We start from the raw sequence: 8,793 nt of genomic DNA on the forward strand, positions 1-8,793 counted from the left end.
CTTGCTTGTACCAGCAGTTTGCCACAGAAAGCAGGCAAGGCAAAAGCCCCGTGCTCTTCTTTAAACGATAACATTGCACAAGAGGGTCCTCAGAATAAAAACGAGCTTAGGTTTGGCTGGACGTGCCCCCGGGACTCCTTCCTCCCATGTCTCCCTTCTAAAAACACGAGCTCTCATGTGCCCTAAGATTAAATCAAAACTAAAAGGATAAGGGCATCTTTTTTTTTGGAAAGATAAAGAAACAGGATGAATCTCAGAGAAGGCAGAATCTGACCGACTTAGTGACCCTGAGCAAGTAATTTCACTTCCCTAAACCTAAATAAATTGCAGAGAAGGTGTGGATTTCCAGGAGCTCCTGGTTGTCTCCGAGTTAGTTTGGAAACTCTTTGAGAATAGGGACTATTTTTGGTTTTCTGTTTCTGGATCATTTTACACGGGGCCTGGAATTTAGGAATAATTTCATATTGTTGACCAGTAGAATTTCGTTACAGAAGCTTAATACAATAGTAAAAATCAAAGGTCTGGTGTGGGGAAGGCGAATTCTAGGAATGATAGAGTCCATTCTTTTATTCAGAGATGAGGAAACTGAGGTCTAAAGGGATTATAGCAAAGCAGAAGGAGAAAAGCTTACTTCTTTAGGGCACAATCAACAATCACATCCCATTTTATTCCTTTGCCACAATTTATTTAGCACTTCTCCAGAAGATGGCTATCACCTTCCTGTCTAATTTTGAGTTAGTAATTAAAAAAAAAAAAAAAAAAAAAAAAAAAAAAAACTGGCTCTCTTTCTCCTCTCTGTTTTCCCAATTTGTGTCAGTTAAAGCAGTCTCACCCAAATTTGTGTCCCCACAGAATTGTGCTTTTGGAGTACTTCTTTTAATGAAGAGCATTACCCCTGGTATGCCATTGTGCACTTTTAATCCTGCATTGGAAACCTGGGCTTGTGGTACCATTATTAGACTGAAAGAGATCAGAGAAATGGACTCATTGTACATAATTATTCATATCATATTTTTCTAGTGGTAAAGAACTAGAAACTAAGTGGGTGCCAATCATTTAGGGAATGACAGAATAAATTATAGTATATGGAAGTATTAAATACTTTTCTGCCATAATTATGAATTAATGAAAGGGAAGGTTTCAGAGACATCTAGAAAGACATACATGAAGTACATGTCTTTCTACAGAGTCAAGTTAATAGAACCAGGAGAACAATTCTGTATGTTATTGTAAATACAAACAATTTTAAATATATCTTATTTTCCCAAATACATGCAAAGATAGTTTTCAACATTCACCTTTGCAAAACTTTTTGCTACAAATTTTTCTCTTTCTTCTCCCCTCTCCCCTTCCCAAGACAGCAAGCAATCTAATATAGGTTAAATATGTGTAATTCTATTGAGGTATTTCCACATCCATTATGCTGAGCAAAAAACAAACAAAATAAAACCAGAATAAATCAAAAGGGGAAAAAACGAGGAAGGAAAAAAAGTAAGTAAATAAACAACAAAAAAGGTGAAAATACTATGCTGTGATCTATATTCAGTCTCCATATCTTTTCTCTGGATGTGATTGGCTCTATCACAAGTCTATTAGAATTCCTTGAATCACCTCATTGTTGAAGACTCAAGTCCATCACGATAGATTATCACACAATATTGTTGTTGCTGTGTACAGTGTTCTCTTGGTTCTGCTAACTTCACTCAGCATCAATTCGTGTAAGTCCAGGCTTTTCTCAAATCAGCCTGCCCATCATTTCTTTTCTTTTCTTTATTTATTTTTGCTGAGGCAGTTGGGGTTAAGTGACTTGCCCAGGGTCACACAGCCTGGAAGTGTTAAGTTTCTGAGGGAAGATTTGAACTCAGGTCCTCCTGACTTCAGGCCTGATACTCTATCCACTGTACCACCTCGCTGCCCCCGCTCATCATTTCTTAAAGAACAATAATGTTCCATTACATGCATTTACTATAACTTAGCATTCTCCAATTGATGGGCGTCCGCCGAATTTCCAGTTCCTTGCCAATACAAAAAGAGTTACTATAAATATTTTTGCATATCTGGTTCCTTTTCTTTCTTTTATGATCCCTTTGGGATACAGGCCCAGGAGAGACACTGCTGGATCAAAAGGTATGTACAGTTTAAGAGCCCTTTGGGCATAGTTCTGCTCTCCAGAATAGTTGGATCAGTTTTCAACTCCACAAACAATGTATTAGTATCTCAGTTTTTCCACATCCCCTTCAACATTTATCATTATCTTTTCCTGTCATCTTAGCCAATCTGAGAGGTGTGTAGTGGTATCTCAGAGTTGTTTTAATTTACATTTCTCTAATCAGTAGTGATTTAGAGCATTTTTTCATATGATTAGAAATGGTTTTAATTTCTTCATCTGAAAATCATCTGTTTATATCTTTTGACTATCAACTAGGAAATCATATATTATAAATTTGAGTCAATTCTCTACATATTTTAGAAATGAAGCCTTTATCATACACACTAGCTGTAATTGCCCCCCCCCCCCCAAACCCAGGTTTTCTGCTTCCCTTCGAATCTTAGCTGTATTGGTTTTCTTTAAGACATACAATTTTGAAAGACTTAAGAACTCTAACCAGTATAGTGACTAACACGATTCCAGAGGACCAATGAGAAATCATGCTATATCCTCCCTTACAGAGAGGTAGGTGCAAAAGGAGACATATAGTTTTTGGACATGGTCAGTACACAAATTGGTTTTCCTTGGCTTTGCATTTTTAATTATGAGAGTCTTGTTTTTCTTTTTTCAAAGGAGAAGGGGGATAGAAAAAATTTGTCATTTAACAAATGGGATTAAAGCGGCAAAATGATAAGAATAGCAAGTCAGTGTTGGAGAGGTTGTGAGAAGACAGGGATACTGATACATTGTTGGGGGAGATCTGAAATGGTTCAAGCATTTTGGAGGAAAACAATTTGAAATTATGCAAATAAAGTGACTAAAATGTACATATCATTTGAATCAGAGACTTTGTCATTGGGTTTATACTTATACTTTATGCCATCAATAAGAAGAAAGTCCCCAGTTATACCAAGATATTTGTAGCAGTGCTTTTTGTGATTTCAAAGAACTGGAAACAAAGTAGATGCTCCTCAGTTGGGAAATGGCCAAAGAAATTGTGACAGATAAATGTAATGGAATATTACTGTGCTGTAAGAAATGATGAATGGAATGAAATTAGAGAAACATGCAAAAGATCTACATGAACCCAAGCAAAGTGAAGGAATGAGTCAAGAAAACAACATACACAGTTTACAGAAATGTAAATGGAAAGAAAAATACACCCCAAAATCAATAGTAATTATGGGAAAATTATAAAGATCAAGCAGGACTCAATCCATGCTTTTGTGGAGGTGAAAAGGCCACAGATGTTATATATTGCACTTTTTTCAGATTTTTTTAATACCTTGATACTGAGGTTCCAACAAAGGAGACTAAGCAGGAGCAACTTGATAGGAGAAACTGGGGAGAGAAGAGGGTGATGAACAATATATGTAGAAAAGACCTTTGGATTTAGCAATTTGGTCATCAGTAATTCTGAAAATCACTTAATCACTTGGCTTCTGTTTCCTCACCTTGAAAATAAAGTGATTGAACCACATAATCTTCAAAGTTTTTCAATTCTAACATTCATAGGATCATAAATTTAGAACTGGGAAAGAATGTTATACAGCTGTGAAGAATCATAGTTATTAAGTGTTAAAGAGCCAGGTCTTTCTCATTCTCATGCTCCTCATAATTCTGTATGACTTTGGTGGGGGGAAACAAAAACAAGGACATGTTTTCTGAAAAAAAAATATTATTATTTTTTTAATTTCTAGGAAGAAGATACACAAATTCTTGGTCAAATTGAATTCTGTTTCACTAGAGAACTACAGATGAGAAATTGTACTGACCCAGAGGTAGATCATCCCTTCCTACAAGATGCTTTATTGACTGATGAGACTTTCATGAGTTATGGACTCTCTGTCTGTGAAGATGGCCCAGTTTTCTATCCCCCTCCAGAAAAGTCATACCATTAATGTTTGGATGATTGGAAATATTTGGTATTTGGTCAGATGCCTTGTGTTACAGGAAGCAAGAAAGTTTCACGAAACGGTTTGACTAAATACATGTTTATTTTTAAATTTAATTTTAGTGGATCTTCCCAATGTTTTACAAAGGAAATAGAGAAGAAAAGGTATATATCACCTCTGAAAAGCTAGGTTGTTTTGTTTTTAAATAAAATGTACAAAGTTTGTGTTTATTTTCTAAACTAAAAGAATGGTTTAAGAAACATAGACCTTATTAAAGAAACATAAGTCTTAGTAAATTGTTTTACTATTTGCTATGTGATGATTTGTACAATTCAAAATGTGCTCCTCCTATGGTGGATGGTACCTTTGGATATCTGGAGTCTTTTCTTGTTTGTGCATCATAGGAGGACCACAGTGCAGGTACCCAGAAGGTTTCTCAGAAATAATGTTGCATTACCAGGGTATTCTTCCAGTACTCTAATGTGGCTTACACTAGAATAAAGGCCACAGATGTTATATATTGCACTTTTTTCAGATTTTTTTAATACCTTGATACTTTGTTCTGATTTTTTTTCCTCTCTAAAAATACTGTTATATGTGATGGCTCTCTAGAAAGGGAGGGATACTTGGATACATTGTGATAGTATAAGAAACAGAAAATATCAATAACATTATTTAAGAAGGAAAGAAAAAAGAAGAAAGAAAAGGAGAGCTAGACTGTTTAATGGGAATTACTCAAGGCAGGGTAAATATGCAATAGTACACAGGCTAGATTTAGCAAAGTTCACTGTAGTAAATGGAGAATAGACCATAAAAAATATAGTTAAGCTAGTTGTAGATTGGTTTGAAAGGAAGGCCATGCAGATGCTACCACAAAATCCTGGATAACTCCTCATGAGAGCTGTTTCTTAAAATGATCATATAATGTTATCACAGAATCTCAGCTATTTCAGGAACTAGAGTCCCCTTAACAATATACTTTTTTAAAAAGTAGTCTGAGTGACTACTTTCTATAGTAGCCTTTATATGAAGACTCCAAAGAGGGGAAATCTAATACTTCCTGAGATAACCCACTTCATTTTTGAACACTTCTGTCAGGAAGATTTTCCTTATGTCAAGCTTATATATGACTCTGCTACTTCTAACCCCTGGAAATCAGTTCTACCCTGAGACAAGAACAGTCTACTCCCTTTCCCACATGACATTACTCCAAAAAAAAAAAAATACTTGTCCTTTGCTCTTCCAAAACAATTTCAAAAAACCATGCAATGGGAAGAAAGATGTTTAGTAAACATCTGAAACTGTTTACATCATTAACATTCCCAGCTGCTGAGGAAGAGCAATCAGTTACACTTTGAATGCAAGAATAATGTGTACTTCAGTTTCTAGGGAGAGAAAGGAGGACAGGGTGCCTTTTCTGCTGCCCTGCTTCCTTTTACTGGCTTTTGATCTGGGAACTGGATATGTACCTCTCCTGAATAGGTCTCTAAAGAATGAGAGTACAATGGACATTGGCAGTAGCATCCAGTTATTTCTGGACTGGTTAGACACAATGAGCTCAGAGCTCTAATTACTCAAGGGACAGAGAGGATTATGAGCAAAGGTTTTGTAATTGTTTAAAAAAAGGGTTTTATAATTATAAAAGAGTTAGAATCTGGCCTTTCCTGGGCTCATGTCCTTGAGATTCACAAAAGATCAAAGAAATAGGAACAGCTGAAAGCTTAGAAAATGAGGCCTATTAGTCAGACTTACCATGAAGCAAAAAAGAAAAAAATTAGTAAATTTTGGCTTCCTCTTTCTCCTTTCACTTATCTGCTTGACAACATGGAGATCCTAGATCCAAGAATAAAAAATTATATCCTCTACTGTACTATAATATTGATAGTTGGTGTCATCTGTTCTTAGTTTTGTCTGCTTCTGTTAAACATAGCAAAATTTTCATGTTATTTCCCTCTGTCCTCCACACTTGAATTCATTATTCAACTCATTATTCATTAGACATAAAATAACTTTTTCTTTCTTTGTCAGCCAAATTCCCTTTATATCCTTTAAAGCCCAGCTCAAAGATAATTTCTTCTGTGTAGTCTTTCCTAAACCCAGACGCTTATTTTTTTTATTCAAGTTATTTATTTTCAAAACATATGCAAGCATAATTTTTCAACATTGACCCTTGAAAAACCTTGTGTTCCAATTTTCCCCCTCTTTCCCTCCTAACCTTTCCCCTAGATGGCATACAATCTAACATATGTTAAACATGGTAAAATATATGTTAAATCCAACATATGCACATATATTTAATTATCTTGCTGCACAAGAAAAATCAGATTAAAATTTTTTTTTAAATAAGAAAGAAAATAAAATTCAAGCAAACCACACCAAAAAAAATGAGAATGCTATGTTGTGATCTACCCTCAGTTCCCACAGTTCTCTCTTTAGGTGTAGATGGCTCCCTTCATCACAAGATCATTGAAACTGGCATGAATCATCTCATTGTTGAAGAGAGCCACGTCCATCAGCATTGATCATCGTATAATCTTGTTGCCATGTACAATGTTCTCCTAGTTCTGCTCACTTCACTCAGCATCAGTTCATGTAAGTCTCTCCAAGCCTCTCTGAAATCATCCTGTTGGTCATTTTTTACAGAACAATAATATTCCATAACATTCATATAACATAACTTAGTCATTCTCCAACTGATGGGCATCCACTTAGTTTCCAGTTGCTGGCCACTACAAAGAGGGCTGCCACAGACATTTTTGCCCATGTGGGTCCCTTTCCCTTCTTTAAGATCTCTTTGGGATATAAGCCCAGTAGTAACACTGCTGGATCAAAGGGTATGAACAGATTGATAACTTTTTGGGCACAATTCTAAATTGCTCTCCAGAATGATTGAATCCATTCACAATTCCACCAACATGTATTAGTGTTCCAGTCTTCCCACATCCCCTCCAACATTCATAATTATTTTTTCCTGTCATCTTAGCCAAGCTGAGAGATATATAGTGGTATCTCAGAGCTGTCTTAATTTGCATTTCTCTGATCAATAATGATTTAGGGGACCTTTTCATATGATTAGAAATAGTTTCAATTTCTTCATCTGAAAATTGAACTCAGACCCTTATTAATAGCTTTCACACTTGAACACCTTACATAACACTCTGTTCATTTCCTTTATTATGTACTATTATATATGTGCCTTATCTTCCTGTGGGCTGCAGGAGGACTGGATTCTATTCAAAGGTTGTTTCTCCATGCCTAAAACATGCTTGAAAATCAGGACCTTGAATGCTTTACTTAAAGGGTATAATGGTTGTGTGATATGAAAGTGCCTCCTGTAACCAAAATATTCTGATCATAAAACTTTCTTCTCCTCATCTTGTTCAACTCTTACCCACATCCTTCTACAAGTAGAAGCTAGCTAATATCCTGGGGGACTTTAAATCATTTATTATATTAGAGGGCAGCCAATGGCTCAGTTAATAAAACAGCAATCGTGGAGAGAAGAGGACTTGAGTTCAAATGCAACCTTTGACACCTATTGGCTGTGTGACCCTGGGCAAGTAACTTAAACTCAGTAGCTTTTTTTAAAAAAAATTAGATGAACATACTTTTACCACATGAGTTAATATCTTTCCATGTTTCCCACTTTATTTTATGATCATGTATTTCTTTGATAATATTTTGGTGCCATTTTCCATATGCAAGTCATCATTGGTAATATGCTACAGCTTGGTTAAGTTTATTATGTATCTCTGGATCATCAATAATTTTATTTTTTTTTGGAGACTGTTAAATGTTAAGCTTCATAGTCTATGAGATCTTGTTTATTTATTTCGGAAATAATAGTGATACATTCAAAAAGAAAATGTAAATCTATAATTATTGCTAAATAAGCTCTTTTTAAATTAAAAATATTTTTAATATCCTTATTTTAACTAAATAATTTTAGATCTGTAAAATATACTAAAAGCAAAACAAAACAAAATAAGAGGTATTCCATGGTCTTCTATTTTCCCCTAAATTTAAATTCTGTCCTAAAGGAAAAGTAAATGTTCATGTTTCAAAATTTTCATGCATTTGGCATTTTTAATAGTCAGCGGGGTATGACTATGAAGACTTGTATTCTCACTACGTATACTGCTGTTCTGGAAATACATGCCTAAAAATATCCTAGAACCTTGGCTATTGCATAATTATTTTGAACAGAATGCTTGGAGTTTTTCAAAGGAAAAATACTTCTGTGAACTAAAGGCATTTATGTGAGAGTTATTAATAATGATAATATCCCCGTAAGTGCATGAATCAGCAAAAGGCATTAACACATAGATAATGTGTCCTAGCAACCTGAATAACTTTTTCCTTTTGTTATTCTCATTGTGTTTATCATATCTTTGAAGGGAAATGAAAAAGACTTTGTACAGAGATAACAGGGATTTTATGTTTATTAAAATGTAAGTCATGAGCTATCCTGAGGCAAACTCTTAACAAGTATGTTAAATCAAAGGGTTTGGTTTTCTTTTCTTTTCTTTTTTTAATCATGAAATCTCAAAAGTTTAACATATACCAATAAAGAAAAAAATATTTCAATCAAAAATTTTCTATTCTGGACATTTTCATTCATAATTATACATAATTGTATATTTTGGAGTGCTCTTTTTTTATATGTATGATATACCATCCCTCATTCAATTAGTCTTCCTTTATAAAGAAGAAATATGGTTTAGCAAAACTAATAAACCCAACAACTGC

This window comes from Sarcophilus harrisii, chromosome 6, assembly GCF_902635505.1.
Source record: "Sarcophilus harrisii chromosome 6, mSarHar1.11, whole genome shotgun sequence".
In the NCBI taxonomy this organism is placed as follows: Eukaryota; Metazoa; Chordata; class Mammalia; order Dasyuromorphia; family Dasyuridae; genus Sarcophilus; species Sarcophilus harrisii.